We start from the raw sequence: 15196 nt of genomic DNA, 5'->3' as shown, positions 1-15196 counted from the left end.
CCTTGGGCAAGACACTCTACCCACTTTAAAATGTAGATAATGGGTTCCACTATGTGAAGCGCTTTGAGTCTCTTGAGAACAAGCACTATATAAATATAATTCACTTCACTTCTACCAGAGTTAGGAATAAAGCCGTTGCTTTGTCGAGCAACAAGTAATCTAATACATGTTATGTACATTACGACGCCATACGTCTAGTTTTGATGTGGTTGTATGTCAACGGACAGCAAAAGTTGATCGCACACCAAATGAACTTGACATCAAGAAAAAGAGGTAACATCACATAGGAAGTTCAACACACAACATGTAAGCACACACACACTGACACTTATGCATTCACATAACTACTATTAAAAAGAGGCCAGAGATGAAGAAATACGCCTGTAATCCTACAATACCCTGAACAGACTAGAGCACATTTAAGTGTTTTATTAACGAGCGCAAACACAATCCAGTGAACAGATTCAAAAACTGCCAATGCTGAGCTAACAAACGCTGCTGAGCTAGTGCTGCTCTGAACGCACTCTGCTCTCATGAAACATCTGTAAACTGCAAACGCCAGATATTTGACGTTTTTTTCGTTGTTGTTTTTTCCCCCAAAAAGTCTCTGAAGAGTGATTCCGAATTCTGAAGTCAAAAGTGAAGCCAGCGAAGTGCAACAAAACCATCAGGTTGGCAACCCCTGGGTTAGAGCCTGTTAATGAGCACCAAACTCACACACGTCCATCACTTTTTAACTTCATAATGAACAGCAGGCTTCGCTACACACCTTGAAATAAGTTCTGCAAGCTATTCATCAGTCTGCTATATATGAGGTGTTGTACACTGAAAAAAACAACCCTGGCATAAAATATCCAATCGGGAAATGCATCCAACGCTCACTTGTGATACGACTAAAAAAAGACCGATCGATTCATGATATCAATCCCGCTCTTTGATCTTTCTTTATAAGGTAACAATAGGCAATCCTTGTGTTTCTGTTGATTGCATTCGTGTCGCTCCCATCTGCACATCCCTAACGATGTGGAACTACCATGAAAACAAGATGGGCTTCATTAAAAATAACAGATGGCAGCTGTACATTTAATACAAAAAAAACAAAAAAACGGTCACATTAAACCGAATGAAACTAGACTTTTAAAAACTGCTGTAAAACATTTTCAACGTTAGACACATTATATCTGTATATAAATATATATATATATATATATATATATATATATATATATATATATATATATATACAGTACAGGCCAAAAGTTTGGACACACCTTCTCATTTCAATGTGTTTTCTTTATTTGCATGACTGTAGATGGATGGATGGATGGAGATTATATATATATATATATATATATATATATATATATATATATATATATATATATATATATATATATATATATATATATATATATATATATATATATATATACACTACCGTTCAAAAGTTTGGGGTCACCCAAGCAATTTTGTGGAATAGCCTTAATTTCTAAGAACAAGAATAGACTGTCGAGTTTCAGATGAAAGTTCTCTTTTTCTGGCCATTTTGAGTGTTTAATTGACCCCACAAATGTGATGCTCCAGAAACTCAATCTGCTTAAAGAAAGGTCAGTTTTGTAGCTTCTGTAACGAGCTAAACTGTTTTCAGATGTGTGAACATGATTGCACAAGGGTTTTCTAATCATCAATTAGCCTTCTGAGCCAATGAACGAACACATTGTACCATTAGAACACTGGAGTGATAGTTGCTGGAAATGGGCCTCTATACACCTATGTAGATATTGCACCAAAAACCAGACATTTGCAGCTAGAATAGTCATTTACCACATCAGCAATGTATAGAGTGTATTTCTTTAAAGTCAAGACTAGTTTAAAGTTATCTTCATTGAAAAGTACAGTGCTTTTCCTTCAAAAATAAGGACATTTCAATGTGACCCCAAACTTTTGAACGGTAGTGTATATATATATATATATATATATATATATATACATATATATATATATATATATATATATATACATATATATATATATATATATATATATATATATATATATATATATATATATATATATATATATATATATATATATATATATACACTGAACGGTAGTGTATATATATATATATATATATATATATATATATATATATATATATATATATATATATATACATGCAGGATTTTCACAGGAATGAGGCGAAATTTAACCCAGACCCAATGTATTTGTTTGTGTAAACCAGAGGTGTCAAACTCATTTTAGATCGGGGGCCACATGGAGAAAAATCTACTCCCAAGTGGGCCGGACTGGTAAAATCCCGGCACGATAAAATAAAAATAAAGATAACTTCAGATTGTTTTCTTTGTTTAAAAATTAATGTTGTTGGGTTTTTTTTACACTTACATGTTGCGGTTAATAGTATTCCAACTTTATTTCTTCTTTAATTCTCACCGGCATTGAAAGTAAACAGGTTTTTAAAAAGAAAGTAATATTTTATCTGAGTCTTTAAATTAGTTTGCTCGTTGATGATTTGTTTGGTTTTATATTGTGTAGTTATATTTATATGGTAATTATTATTCGGTGACTGTTAATTGTTTGTTTGTTTTTTTATTGATGCTTTTATTTTTTTTATTTTTTTTCTGTATTGTGTAGTTATAATTATATGCTTTTACTTGTAATTGTATTGAATTGTGGACCCCAGGAAGACTAGTGGGTTGTTGAGGCAACCAGCTAATGGGGATCCTTAATAAAAATAAAAATCAAATTTGTCGTTATTTATACTTTCTGAATAAATTATGTGATAATGTTCATCAGTCAACTCGTTGGTGTTATTTTTGTAATCTATCAAGTTAAAAAAATTATATCAAAATCCAATTACAGTATGTTATTTATGTAGTTGGCTCATTTTCCTCGACTGGAGCACTAACATCATGTGTTTTTTTGGTTTTTTTTACATATGTAGCATCATCTACAAAGATACAAATAATTGCTATTGCGACTTCTAGTGGACACATTTACAACAGCAGTTTCTTTCATTCAAGAATGTCGGCTCATTTTTATACTTAGCCAACTCATCCCGCGGGCAAATTTACAGAACTGGTGCACACATTGTCCGACACATACACCACATGGTGTGTTATTATACCCCATAAATTGGAATGACTTGAAATTTCTCACACAGCTTAAAGGCCTACTGAAACCCACTACTACCGACCACGCAGTCTGATAGTTTATATATCAATGATGAAATCTTAACATTATAACACATGCCAATACGGCCGGGTTAACTTATAAAGTGACATTTTAAATTTGCCGCTAAACTTCCGGTTCGAAACGCCTCTGAGGATGACGTATGCGCGTGACGTAGACCGGCGAACACGGGTATGCCTTCCACATTGAAGCCAATACGAAAAAGCTCTGTTTTCATTTCATAATTCCACAGTATTCTGGACATCTGTGTTCGTGAATCTGTTTCAATCATGTTCATTGCATTATGGAGAAGGAAGCCGAGCAAGCAAAGAAGAAAGTTGTCGGTGCGAAATGGACGTATTTTTCGAACGTATTCAGCCACAACAGTACACAGCCGGCGCTTCTTTGTTTACATTCCCGAAAGATGCAGTCAAGATGGAAGAACTCGGATAACAGAGACTCTAACCAGGAGGGCTTTTGACTTGGATACACAGACGCCTGTAGAGAACTGGGACAACACAGACTCTTACCAGGATTACTTTGATTTGGATGACAAAGACGCAGACGTGCTACTGTGAGTATGCAGCTTTGGCTTTTTTTTGCGTATGTACGTAACTTTTTTAAAAATATATAAGCTTTATGAACCTTGGGTTAGGTGAACGGTCTTTTGGGCTGAGTGATTGTGTGTGTTGATCATGTGTTTGAATTGTATTGGCGTGTTCTATGGAGCTAGGAGCTAGCAGAGGAGCTAGGAGCTAGCATAACACGTACCGTACCGTACGTGCGCGTCACGTACGTAACTTTTTAAAAATATATAAGCTTTATGAACCTTGGGTTAGGTGAACGGTCTTTTGGGCTGAGTGATTGTGTGTGTTGATCAGGTGTTTGAATTGTATTGGCGTGTTCTATGGAGCTAGGAGCTAGCAGAGGAGCTAGGAGCTAGCATAACAAACACGCAGGTGTTATTATGCAGGATTAATTTGTGGCATATTAAATATAAGCCTGGTTGTGTTGTGGCTAATAGAGTATATATATGTCTTGTGTTTATTTACTGTTGTAGTCATTCCCAGCTGAATATCAGGTACCGTGAGTATGCAGCCTTGGCTGCTGAACATTCGATAACTTGACCGTATGTGCGCGTCACGTACGTAACTTTTTAAAAATATATAAGCTTTATGAACCTTGGGTTAGGTAAACGGTCTTTTGGGCTGAGTGATTGTGTGTTGATCAGGTGTTTGAATTGTATTGGCGTGTTCTATGGAGCTAGGAGCTAGCAGAGGAGCTAGGAGCTAGCATAACAAACACGCAGGTGTTTTTATGCAGGATTAATTTGTGGCATATTAAATATAAGCCTGGTTGTGTTGTGGCTAATAGAGTATATATATGTCTTGTGTTTATTTACTGTTGTAGTCATTCCCAGCTGAATATCAGGTCACCCCCGGCTCTCACAGCATCTTCCCTATCTGAATAGCTTCAACTCCCCACTAGTCCTTCACTTGCACTTTACTCATCCACAAATCTTTCATCCTCGCTCAAATTAATGGGGAAATTGTCGCTTTCTCGGTCCGAATCTCTCTCACTTCATGCGGCCATCATTGTAAACAATAGGGAACTTTGCGTATATGTTCAACTGACTACGTCACGCTACTTCCGGTAGGGGCAAGCCTTTTTTTGATCAGATACCAAAAGTTGCAATCTTTATCGTCGTTGTTCTATACTAAATCCTTTCAGCAAAAATATGGCAATATCGCGAAATGATCAAGTATGACACATAGAATAGATCTGCTATCCCCGTTTAAATAAAAAAAATTCATTTCAGTAGGCCTTTAATGCGTTCTAAAAAAATTTAAGAAAAAACTTGACCCATTGTACAATAAGTTGAGGGTGCTTTGCTAAATCACCACCAAGATTGGAGGTTGACAAGCTGTAAAATGAGAGCAAAATTAGTTGGAAAACATGGCCGCCATCAAGCAAAATGGGCGGGACTAATTCAATCGTCAATCGGAAATTCTGATTTTCAGCACAATTGTCCATATATTGACAATGTGTCTAAAAAAATGCATTTCAGATATCGGCTGGAAAGCATTTTTCCTTCGACAAGTTAAAGATCAAGTAAAGTCTAGAGTCAGTGTTTTATTGTCTTATATTCAAACACAGTGTTACTGTTCAAACTGTGTGTAAAGTTACTTTGGCCAAAATATTAAATACACTTGTTGAATAAAACCACTGCCTTGTTTTTAATGAATACGTAGCCTACAACGCTACTATATTTTGATTTTGTTTATCATGGTGGTCCTTGGAGAGACACATTTTTTTTGAGGTGGGTTTAAGAACCACTGGTGTAATGATTACCAAACTTTGAAAAAAACCTGTATTTCATATCGGCTGGAAAGCATTTTTCGTTCGACAAGTTTAAGATCAAGTAAAGTCTAAAGTCAGTGTTTTATTGTCCTATATTCAAACACAGTGTTACTGTTCAAACTGTGTGTAAAGTTACAGTGGCCAAAATATTAAATACACCTGTTAAATAAAACCACCGCCTTGTTTTTAATGAATACGTAGACCTACTACGCTACTATATTTTGATTTTGTTTATCATGGTGGTCCTTGGCGAGACCATTTTTTTTCTGAGGTGAGTTTGAGAACCACTGGTGTAATGATTACCAAGCTTTGAAAAAAACCCGCATTTCATATCGGCTGGAAAGCATTTTTAGTTCGACAAGTTAAAGATCAAGTAAAGTCTAAAGTCAGTGTTTTATTGTCTTATATTCAAACACAGTGTTACTGTTCAAACTGTGTGTAAAGTTACAGTGGCCAAAATATTAAATACGCCTTGTTTTTAATGAATACGTAGACCTACTACGCTACTATATTTTGATTTTGTTTATCATGGTGGTCCTTGGCGAGACCATTTTTTTTTCTGAGGTGAGTTTGAGAACCACTGGTGTAATGATTACCAAACTTTGAAAAAAACCTGCATTTCCTATCGGCTGGAAAGCATTTTTCGTTCGACAAGTTTAAGATCAAGTAAAGTCTAAAGTCAGTGTTTTATTGTCTTATATTCAAACACAGTGTTACTGTTCAAACTGTGTGTAAAGTTACAGTGGCCAAAATATTAAATACACTTGTTAAATAAGAGGGATCGGTAGGTTGTGAGTTCAAACCCCGGCCGAGTCATAACAAAAACTATAAAAAACAGGACCCATTACCTCCCTGCTTGGCAGTCAGCATCAAGGGTTGGAATTGGGGGTTAAATCACCAAAAATGATTCCCGGGCGCGGCACCGCTGCTGCCCACTGCTCCCCTCACCTCCCAGGGGGTGATCAAGGGGATGGGTCAAATGCAGAGGACAAATTTCACCACTCCTAGTGTGTGTGTGACAATCATTGGTACTTTAACTTTAACTTTGACTTTTAACTTTTTTTTAAAAGAATGCCTAGACCAACTACGCTACTATATTTTAATTTTGTTTATCATGGTGGTCCTTGGAGAGACCATTTTTTTTCTGAGGTGAGTTTGAGAACCACTGGTGTAATGATTACCAAACTTTGAAAAAAATTTCATATCGGCTGGAAAGCATTTTTAGTTCGACAAGTTAAAGATCAAGTAAAGTCTAAAGTCAGTGTTTTATTGTCTTATATTCAAACACAGTGTTACTGTTCAAACTGTGTGTAAAGTTACAGTGGCCAAAATATTAAATACACTTGTTGAATAAAACCACTGCCTTGTTTTTAATGAATGCGTAGCCTACAACGCTACTATATTTTGATTTTGTTTATCATGGTGGTCCTTGGAGAGACACATTTTTTTTGAGGTGGGTTTAAGAACCACTGGTGTAATGATTACCAAACTTTGAAAAAAACCTGCATTTCCTATCGGCTGGAAAGCATTTTTCGTTCGACAAGTTTAAGATCAAGTAAAGTCTAAAGTCAGTGTTTTATTGTCCTATATTCAAACACAGTGTTACTGTTCAAACTGTGTGTAAAGTTACAGTGGCCAAAATATTAAATACACTTGTTAAATAAGAGGGATCGGTAGGTTGTGAGTTCAAACCGAGTCATACCAAAAACTATAAAAAACAGGACCCATTACCTCCCTGCTTGGCAGTCAGCATCAAGGGTTGGAATTGGGGGTTAAATCACCAAAAATGATTCCCGGGCGCGGCACCGCTGCTGCCCACTGCTCCCCTCACCTCCCAGGGGGTGATCAAGGGGATGGGTCAAATGCAGAGGACAAATTTCACCACACCTAGTGTGCGTGTGACAATCATTGCTACTTTAACTTTAACTTTGACTTTTAACTTTTTTTTAAAAGAATGCCTAGACCAACTACGCTACTATATTTTAATTTTGTTTATCATGGTGGTCCTTGGCGAGACCATTTTTTTTCTGAGGTGAGTTTGAGAACCACTGGTGTAATGATTACCAAACTTTGAAAAAAACCTGTATTTCATATCGGCTGGAAAGCATTTTTCGTTCGACAAGTTAAAGATCAAGTAAAGTCTAAAGTCAGTGTTTTATTGTCTTATATTCAAACACAGTGTTACTGTTCAAACTGTGTGTAAAGTTACAGTGGCCAAATTATTAAATACACTTGTTAAATAAGAGGGATCGGTAGGTTGTGAGTTCAAACCCCGGCCGAGTCATACCAAAAACTATAAAAAACTGGACCCATTACCACCCTGCTTGGCAGTCAGCATCAAGGGTTGGAATTGGGGGTTAAATCACCAAAAATGATTCCCGGGCGCGGCACCGCTGCTGCCCACTGCTCCCCTCACCTCCCAGGGGGTGATCAAGGGGATGGGTCAAATGCAGAGGACACATTTCACCACACCTAGTGTGCGTGTGACAATCATTGGTACTTTAACTTTAACTTTGACTTTTAACTTTTTTTTAAAAGAATGCCTAGACCAGGGGTCGGCAACCCAAAATGTTGAAAGAGCCATATTGGACCAAAAATACAAAAACAAATCTGTCTGGAGCCGCAAAAAATTAAAAGCCATATTACATGTGTCATTGGATATAAATTTAATTAAGAGGACTTAAAGGAAACTAAATGACCTCAAATATAGCTACAAATGAGGCATAATGATGCAATATGTACATATCGCTAGCCTAAATAGCATGTTAGCATCGATTAGCTTGCAGTCATGCAGTGACCAAATATGTCCTATTAGCACTCCACACAAGTCAATAACATCAAAACTCACCTTTGTGCACTCATGCACGACGTTAAAAGTGTGGTGGACAAAATGAGACAGAAAAAGAAGTGGCATAAAACACGTCCTAGAAAGTCGGAGAAAGTTATACATGTAAACAAACTATACGGTGAGTTCATGACCGCCAAAATAAGTAGGACAAAACGGCGCTCGCCAAATACTCGAATCAGTGAAGCATGTTTAATATAAACAGTGTGCTTTATAACAATTAGGGAGGTTTGTGTCATGTTTGTCCTCCTACAGAAACCATACTAAAACAAAAAAAATCGATTTTTTTTCCCCCTCATCTTTTTCCATTCTTCATACATTTTTGAAAAATCTCCAGAGAGCCACTAGGGCGGCGCTAAAGAGCCGCATGCGGCTCTAGAGCCGCGGGTTGCCGACCCCCGGCCTAGACCAACTACGCTACTATATTTTAATTTTGTTTATCATGGTGGTCCTTGGAGACACCATTTTTTTCTGAGGTGAGTTTGAGAACCACTGGTGTAATGATTACCAAACTTTGAAAAAAATTTCATATCGGCTGGAAAGCATTTTTAGTTCGACAAGTTAAAGATCAAGTAAAGTCTAAAGTCAGTGTTTTATTGTCTTATATTCAAACACAGTGTTACTGTTCAAACTGTGTGTAAAGTTACAGTGGCCAAAATATTAAATACACCTGTTAAATAATACCACCGCCTTGTTTTTAATGAATACGTAGACCTACTACGCTACTATATTTTAATTTTGTTTATCATGGTGGTCCTTGGAGAGACAATTTTTTTTTCTGAGGTGAGTTTGAGAACCACTGGTGTAATGATTACCAAACTTTGAAAAAAACCTGTATTTCATATCGGCTGGAAAGCATTTTTAGTTCGACAAGTTAAAGATCAAGTAAAGTCTAAAGTCAGTGTTTTATTGTCCTATATTCAAACACAGTGTTACTGTTCAAACTGTGTGTAAAGTTACAGTGGCCAAAATATTAAATACGCCTTGTTTTTAATGAATACGTAGACCTACTACGCTACTATATTTTGATTTTGTTTATCATGGTGGTCCTTGGCGAGACCATTTTTTTTCTGAGGTGAGTTTGAGAACCACTGGTGTAATGATTACCAAACTTTGAAAAAAACCTGTATTTCATATCGGCTGGAAAACATTTTTAGTTCGACAAGTTTAAGATCAAGTAAAGTCTAAAGTCAGTGTTTTATTGTCCTATATTCAAACACAGTGTTACTGTTCAAACTGTGTGTAAAGTTACAGTGGCCAAAATATTAAATACGCCTTGTTTTTAATGAATACGTAGACCTACTACGCTACTATATTTTGATTTTGTTTATCATGGTGGTCCTTGGCGAGACCATTTTTTTTCTGAGGTGAGTTTGAGAACCACTGGTGTAGTGATTACCAAACTTAAAAAAAACAAAATCAGTATTTCATATCGTCTGGCATGCATTTTTAATTCGACGTTTTAAAGATCAAGTAAAGTCTTAATATCCTTTCTAAGAGCGACAAAGAGCGTCGCCTCGCTCTTTATTTCGAAGGCTTTGACACTTGTGGGAGCAGCTGGAGGGCATTTCTAACAACCTAACCGTCTCAAGATTGGGAGCAGAGGACTGTTCGACCCCCGCGGTTTTCCTCAAAAATTTCTCTCCGGAGCGTAGAAGTCAGCGAGGAAAGACTCCAGCTAATAACGCCGGGCTAAAAATAGCCACATGGGAACCACATTCGTATTGTTTGGAAGAAGGACCGCTTACCAGCCAGACTCTTAATGCACTTTTCTCATAATTACTGTACAAGACAAATGAAAAGTGCCTCCAGGGCCATGCAGTCGCCAAAGGCAGCGGGTATGAAATAACGATGTACAGTCAAAAGGTCGCCGCGACATCCGCAAACACAAGCAAACGTGGCACTCCACCCGCACGACGGCCATGATTAAACTTCATGTCTGCCGGGGAGTGAACCATAGGCGTGAAGGTTATATAGGGGGGTGGAGTGAGTCAGAGCGTGGAGTTGGCGGTGATGGGCTTTCAGCACGCATCGGAAAATGAGATTCTGAGGGGGAAAAGAAGATTATTCCGCTGCGGCAGTGTCAGGAGAGGACCGGCGCTACCCTTCACTTCCCTGCTTGTTTAAACATGGCAGCTGCCGACGTGTTTGGAGGCCGCTTTTTGTTGCTCGTTTTTGTCTGGTGTTCACACGGGAATCTCAAACATCAAACACGACATACGGATTGGAGTTCAGCCAAAACTGGAGATAAAAGGTAGATACAGCTGTGGTCAAAAGTTGACATGTACAAACCCCATTTCCATATGAGTTGGGGAATTGTGTCAGATGTAAATATAGACGGAATACAATGATTTGCAAATCATTTTCAACCCATATTCAGTTGAATATGCTACAAAGACAACATATTTGATGTTCAAACTGATAAACTTTTTTTTTTGTGCAAATAATCATTAACTTTAGAATTTGATGCCAGCAACACGTGACAAAGAAGTTGGGAAAGGTGGCAATAAATACTGATAAAGTTGAGGAATGCTCATCAAACACTTATTTGGAACATCCCACAGGTGAACAGGCAAAATTGGGAACAGGTGGGTGCCATGATTGGGTATAAAAGTAGATTCCATGAAATGCTCAGTCATTCACAAACAAGGATGGGGCGAGGGTCACCACTTTGTCAACAAATGCGTGAGCAAATTGTTGAACAGTTTAAGAACAACCTTTCTCAACCAGCTATTGCAAGGAATTTAGGGATTTCACCATCTACGGTCCGTAATATCATCAAAGGGTTCAGAGAATCTGGAGAAATCACTGCACGTAAGCAGCTAAGCAAGTGACCTTCGATCCCTCAGACTGTACTGCATCAACAAGCGACATCGGTGTGTAAAGGATATCACCACATGGGCTCAGGAACACGTCAGAAACCCCACTGTCAGTCAGTTGGTCGCTACATCTGTAAGTGCAAGTTAAAACTCTCCAAAGCAAGGCGAAAACCGTTTATCAACAACACCCAGAAACGCCGTCGGCTTCGCTGGGCCTGAGCTCATCTAAGATGGACTGATACAAAGTGGAAAAGTGTTCTGTGGTCTGACGAGTCCACATTTCAAATTGTTTTTGGAAACTGTGGACGTCGTGTCCTCCGGACCAAAGAGGAAAAGAACCATCCGGATTGTTATAGGTGCAAAGTTGAAAAGCCAGCATCTGTGATGGTATGGGGGTGTATTAGTGCCCAAGACATAGGTAACTTACACATCTGTGAAGGCGCCATTAATGCTGAAAGGTACATACAGGTTTTGGAGCATTATATGTTGCCATCCAAGCAACGTTATCATGGACGCCCCTGCTTATTTCAGCAAAACAATGCCAAGCCACGTGTTACATCAACGTGGCTTCATAGTAAAAGAGTGTGGGTACTAGACTGGCCTGCCTGTGGTCCAGACCTGTCTCCCATATGAAGCCTAAAATACCACAACAGAGACCCCCGGACTGTTGAACAACTTAAGCTGTACATCAAGCAAGAATGGGAAATAATTTTACCTGAGAAGCTTAATAAATGTGTCTCCTCAGTTCCCAAACGTTTACTGAGTGTTGTTAAAAGGAAAGGCCATGTAACACAGTGGTGAACATGCCCTTTCCCAACTACTTTGTCACGTGTTGCAGCCATGAAATTCTAAGTTAATTATTATTTGCAAAAAAAAGATAAAGTTTATGAGTTTGAACATCAAATATGTTGTCTTTGTAGTGCATTCAATTGAATATGGGTTGAAAAGGATTTGCAAATCATTGTATTCCGTTTATATTTACATCTAACACAATTTCCCAACTCATATGGAAACGGGCTTTGTTTTTGTAAAGAACATAATGTCATGGCTGTCTTGAGTTTCCAATAATTTCTAAGACTCTTATTTGTTTGTGATAGAGTGATTGGAGCACATACTTGTTGGTCACAAAAAACATTCATGAAGTTTGGTTCTTTTATGAATTTATTATGGGTCTACTGAAAATGTGACCAAATCTGCTGGGTCAAAAGTATACATACAGCAATGTTAATATTTGGTTACATGTCCCTTGGCAAGTTTCACTGCAATAAGGCGCTTTGGGTAGCCATCCACAAGCTTCTGGTTGAATTTGTGACCACTCTGCTTGACAAAATTGGTGAAGTTCAGCTAAATTTGTTGGTTTTCTGACATGGACTTGTTTCTTCAGCATTGTCCACACGTTTAAGTCAGGACTTTGGGAAGGCCATTCTAAAACATTAATTTTAGCCTGATTTAGCCATTCCTTGACCACTTTTGACATGTGTTGGGGGTAGAGATGTCCGATAATATCGGCCGGCCGATATTATCGGCCGATAAATGCTTTAAAATGTAATATCGGAAATTATCGGTATCGTTTTTTTTATTATCGGTATCATTTTTTGTTGTTGTTTTTTTTGGTTTTTTTTATTAAATCAACATAAAAAACACAAGATACACTTAAAATTAGTGCACCAACCCAAAAAACCTCCCTCCCCCATTTACACTCATCCACACAAAATGGTTGTTTCCTTCTGTTATTAATATTGTGGTTCCTACATTATATATCAATATATATCAATACAGTCTGCAAGGGATACAGTCCGTAAGCACACATGATTGTGCGTGCTGCTGGTCCACTAATAGTCCTAACCTTTAACAGTTAATTTGACTAATTTTCATTAATTACTAGTTTCTATGTAACTTACTTTCTTTTTTATTCAAGAAAATGTTTTTAATTTATTTATCTTATTTTATTTTATTAATTTAAAAAAAAAGGACCTTATCTTCACCATACCTGGTTGTCCAAATTAGGCATAATAATGTGTTAATTCCACAACTGTATATATCAGTATCGGTATCGGTTGATATCGGTATCGGTAATTAAAGAGTTGGACAATATCGGAATATCGGATATCGGCAAAAAGCCATTATCGGACATCCCTAGTTGGGGGTCATTGTCCTGTTGGAACACCCAACTGCGCCCAAGACACAGCCTCCGGGCTGATGATTATAGGTTGTCCTGAAGAATTTGAAGGTAATCCTCCTTTTTCATTGTCCCATTTACTCTCTGTAAAGCACCAGTTCCATTGGCAGCAAAACAGGCCCAGAGCATAATACTACCACCACCATGCTTGACGGTAGGAATGGTGTTCCTGGGATTAAAGGCTTTAAAGTTTCTCCTCCAAACATATTGCTGGGTATTGTGGCCAAACGGCTCAATTTTTGTTTGATCTGACATCACATGGAGAAAGATAAGACTTTCTGGAGGAACTTTCTGTGGTCAGATGAAACAGAAATTGAGCTGTACAAATTGCAGTGAAACTTGCCAAGGGACATGTAACCATTGCTGTATGTATACTTTTGACCCAGCAGATTTGGTTTACATTTTCAGTAGACCCATAATAAAGTCATAAAAGAACCAAACTTCATGAATGTTTTTGTGACCAACAAGTATGTGCTCCAATCACTCTATCAGAAAAAATAAGAGTTGTAGAAATTATTGGAAAGTCAAGACAGCCATGACATTATGTTCTTTATAAGTGTATGTAAACTTTTGACCACGACTGTACATGTTTGTAATATGACGGTTTACTTCCAAATGTTGTGTTTTCACTCCTTTTAGCCCCAAGTTAGCCAGTGAGCTAACCTCTCATTAACGTTCCGAGTCCTACACAAAAACAATTCAAATGTGTCTTCTTCATACGTCTATAATATAGAAAGTACTGTAACCCAAATAATGGACTAACATTAGAACCAGGGATTTATTCATTTGAATTAAAGTATTACTTTTGACAGTTGAAGAATAATACAGCCACCATTGGGAGTAACATTATCTTTAAAAAGGTACAGTAGCCAAAGTTTGTTGTAAAAATCACGAGTTCAGGATCCGGTTATCTGACTATAATGACTTTCAGAGTGGAATCTGATTTGTTAGATTTTGAAAAATGAAACCTTTATTTGTATGCTAGCATATATGCTACATGGACTGTATGCTAGCAAGAGCACAGCTAATGGGGTTCCCCACAAATAAACTGAGTTTATGCGCGGCCTTTTCCACTTCAGAAAGGCTGGAACGATCAGATAAACGAATAAACACGGTGGAGAATAGATAGTTTAGTGAAGATGATCAGATTTGACTTTAGACACAAGGTTTCCACAGGTGAACCTGCGGGAGGGTCGTTATAATTGCCAGAGAGGAGATTATCTACCCAAGCTACACCTCGGCGGCCCACCCGAGGTGTGCGGTGGGCTCTTGTTCAGCGTGTTCCCTTTGTCCTTTATCTCGGAACATTCTCCGGACACACCCTCTGTACTCGGCTTGCCTTGTGGGGCAGAAGAATGGATGCTTTTCAGGCGGTGTGCTGGGAGGGTCACCAGGGACAAGCAGAACACTGCCGGGTCGGAGCGTAGCGAAGGGACAGACTACCTGGGCAGCTTCAGGCGTGGGCAGGAACCCAAGCCGTGGGTGGAGAAGCAAGCTTCACCAGCGCCGACTTTGGCGGAAAAACTGTAGACCCCGTAATGCTGCTAATGGGTTCCTATGTTTGGAAAACAAACTTATGTCGTCCTGTTGGTAAGCTATCGCTACACTCTTAAAACGAATGTGTTGGAAATCAACACATGTTTTGTGTAATGATGATTTCAACAAATGTTGTGTTAAATCAAAGGATTTTCCTGAGGGGAAAGTTACACAGACATTCTACACAACATTGTGTCATGAGCTTTGACCAATCAGCTGGGTTGCCATAGAGTTTGAAAAAAAATAAAAATAAAAAATAAAAAC

The sequence above is a fragment of the Entelurus aequoreus genome, linkage group LG05 (assembly GCF_033978785.1).
Source record: "Entelurus aequoreus isolate RoL-2023_Sb linkage group LG05, RoL_Eaeq_v1.1, whole genome shotgun sequence".
In the NCBI taxonomy this organism is placed as follows: Eukaryota; Metazoa; Chordata; class Actinopteri; order Syngnathiformes; family Syngnathidae; genus Entelurus; species Entelurus aequoreus.
The sequence above is the reverse complement of the archived record's forward strand: the minus strand, read 5'-3'. Positions refer to the sequence as shown.